Source organism: Lissotriton vulgaris, chromosome 3_2 (assembly GCF_964263255.1).
Source record: "Lissotriton vulgaris chromosome 3_2, aLisVul1.2, whole genome shotgun sequence".
Lineage (NCBI taxonomy): Eukaryota > Metazoa > Chordata > Amphibia > Caudata > Salamandridae > Lissotriton > Lissotriton vulgaris.
The window spans coordinates 326,264,892-326,268,464 of NC_141690.1; the positions used below are offsets into that span (position 1 = coordinate 326,264,892).

At 41.9% G+C, this 3,573-nt stretch overlaps 1 pseudogene; it reads right to left on the reverse strand.

The window, feature by feature from the left end:
• Nucleotides 1–502: 502 nt before the first annotated feature.
• Nucleotides 503–1,504, reverse strand: LOC147725777 (uncharacterized; annotated as a pseudogene).
• Between the last annotated feature and the right edge of the window lie 2,069 nt (nucleotides 1,505–3,573).

Here is a 3,573-nt window from a genome sequence, read left to right on the forward strand (position 1 = left end):
TGGAAACCAAGAGATAAAAGAAGGAGAAAATTAGATAGCAAACTATGTACAAAGAATCTGGAACAAATTCCAGATCTGTGATGCAAGATTTTGCCCAGCACTCTAACATGGTATTCCAACTTTATATCAACAAAAGATCATGCATTGTCCAATTATGTAAAGATGAATAAAGTCATGTACAGTTAACTGCTCTTTATTTTAAGCACAAGCGACACACTGGTAGGCAACGCAGCGCTCCGGTCACAGGCTCACCCAATGGACCCTTAAGTCATCTCCTAACTGTCAACAGTGTCAACTGTCACTGGCAGAGCCACTGACGTAAAACATGTAAATTCGGAAAGTCGCGCAGCAGGGACGGGGGCTCGCAGGGGACAAAGCGCGATAAGGGAACTGTCAACGTAACACATCTCCATCCCAAAGAAAGAAGAAATACATGAACCGTAGTAGAACAAGAAGTCCTGGTACTTCATGGACCTGTATCTTCCTCGTCGTAGTCGTTATGTTAGGTCCCTCGTTGGATCTCTTGTTGTTCTCTGTTCCAAGATTCAAAGGTGTTGTCCCTGGGGATAGGGTTCATACCATCCGAAATAGCTTCAACCACGTCCTGACCTTCCTCCAACGTGGGCGACTCTACTTCGCCAAAGGAGTCAGCAAAGCCCTCAGATTCCTTGTACTCGTGCTTCTCCACAGGCTCTACTTGCAGGCTCTACTTGCATCCGTTTAGCACTCAAATGCACTTCAGGGTGTGGATGTTGCAGGTGTTTTAGTGTCTCTTCGCTCACGTTCTCCGACTCCTCACAGTACATCCATTCGTAGTATTGCTTCATGTTGTTGTGCTCAAACCTTCTCTTACTCGCACATTCTTCTCCGCCCTGGTCAGTGTCACTAGCAAGATAATCCTCTTCCTTAAGATACCTTCTGACACTGGTCGTCATTGTATCGCCAACATCGTCCTCTTGTTGTACTCCGAACTGGGACATCCAGCGGTGTTGCTGTTCTCTGGCTCCGTTCCGTCCGTAAAAACTAGGACCTTTTCTTCCATCAACATGGACGATTGAATTGCACAGGAAGAGTTCTCTGTACCGCTGTACACGTATCCTCTCCTGGGCCTGTTATGCATTCCGCTCATCCCTAAATCAACCTTGGGAGGTACACTTTGTAATTGTTCAAGTGTCTCTTTCCCCTCAACTTCTGACTCCTCCAAGTATAGCCAGTCATAGTAATCCACTTTGTTGTTGTACTCTAGTTCCTCCAGACACAAGTACACTTTTTTCTCCTTGGGTTGTGTTGGCATACTTTGTCCCTGTTCAACAACAATGCCCTCTTCCACTTTTCCTCCTTTACTCTTCCTGATCTCGTTTTCATTTCTTTCGTGTTTATCATCCATGTATACCTTGTACTTGTCTTGGCTTTTTATGTTGTTATCCATAGTTGCTTCATTTATTTTTTCAGCTCTGCTAGTAGTTATTCCCTTCCCGTCATTGCCCTTTGTTTGGGGTGTCATTTCACTCCACAACTTAGAATGTTTATATTGTTTTCTTCCGTTTTGGGCCAAGCAACTCACTTGTTCAGAAACGTTGGGATTTAATGTTATTCCTAATTTACTTTGCTCTTTCCATCCCAGTACTGAAAGGCCTTTTTCTGAAATGGATACTTTACTCCTGGTACTTCTCTCTTTGAATCTAACTACCATCTCTTTGCATCCAACTAGGTCGATGTTTTCACCTGTGTATGTTTTTAGCGTTAAATTTGCTTCCATTAACTCTTCTCCTAGTTTTCCGGCTAATTAACTTTCCCACACCTTCTTGTTTACCATTGTGGAATCTGACCCAGAATCAGCGACCATTTCAATCTCCACTCCACCAATGGTGATGAGACACTCAGGTTTTTTCACATACTCTTCCTCCTCCTCGTTGGTTTCTCCATTTGTTATGATGAGCACACATAGGTTGTACTCCGACTCATCTGGTGATTCTGTTTCTTCCTCCTCGCACACTTCAATGTAACTCCTTTTCCCTTTAACTCTCCTATAGCACACCTTTTGGGAATGACCTATCAGTCCACATTGGGTACATTTGCTGTTCCTTGCTGGACATTCCCAACTATCTGCCAAGTGTTTTTTGCTCCCACATCTGAAGCATCTTAGATCCTTGTACTTCTTAGTTCCGCTTTTTGTATCATTCTCTTCCTCCTTTTCGTTTTTCCTTAGTAATTGCTTCTTCCATCTTCCTCTTACTCTAGCTACTATTCCTGTTTCCTCTTTTTTTTCCTCGTCCTCTTTTATAACTGCTTTGGCACAACGACCCGTTAATTCTTTCCTCTTTACTATTTCAATTACTTCCTTGAGTGGTTTCTCTCCGTTAGCCCATAATGTGTCCTGTATGTTGGGATTAGCCGCACACATGACAATTTGGTCCCTTATCAAGTCATCATGCATGTTCCCGAATTTGCATGTTAGTGCCAAACTTTTCAAAGCAGATACATAGTCTTCTATACTTTCTTCCTTCCCTTGTTTGCGCCTATCAAATTTATATCTGTTAACTGCTGCACAAACTGTTGGCTTGTAATATTTGTCCAAGTCTTCCATGGCATTGTTGAACACATCTCCTTCATCTACACCACATGTTTTTTTTGTGATGTTGTTGTACACCTTCAGGCTACCTGCCCCTAAACAGTGTAGCAGTATTTTTTTCTTTTCCTCAGCCGGTAAAGCTTCTTCTGGTTTGTCAAATGTCGTTATGTAATTATTGAAGAATTCTCCCAATTCCTCCCATTTTATTACCGGTTCCTCTTTACCTCTTAAGAATGATTCTGGGGGTGGTAGATTGTATATGTTGCATGTTGCCATTACGATATAGTTAGATCTTTTCTTTAATTTGCCTCTTAATTTCTTATTGTTGTGTTATTTTATTTCTTTCGGTTCTTCCTTTTTCTTTTGTCCTGTTCAATTAATTTTCACAATTAATTTCTTGTTTATGGTATTCACTGTGTTTGTTCAACACATTAGACTCTTGTAAATTATTTTTTTCCACATATGAACCTACATCCGCTTTGGTTTATTTCTTTCTTTGATTTACCACACTCGTGCCTCTTTTTTGAAAAAATATGTAAAGATCTGCGCGCAGTTAAAGTTTCTTATAATTTCTCCTCACGTTATTAACTTCCTCAATTACGTAACTGACTCAGTGACTTCCTCACTCAATATGGCCCCCAGACGTCAATTACGTCATCACGTTAGCTCAGGATGGGTGCTGGAGATCTGAGGCGAGTTTTTCCTCACACGCTTATTGCGCCTACTCAAAACCGTTTACACACGGTTGCAGGAACCTCACTGTATTCTTACACCGATCACTCTACCTCCTCCAGCATTACCGGCTCACCTCACCTCAATTCCGCAGATGTCAACTTGTTTTGCTTCGGGTCAAGCTCCGTTTCCTTCAAACACCCTAAGTTCATTTTTTTTTCCCTTAAAATCCGTTGCAGCGCTTTCTTTACTCATAATTTATTCTTGTACGTCCATGCTTCTCACCCGATGCCTCGCGCCGCCTTCCTGTTTAATTTAGTTGCCTTTCA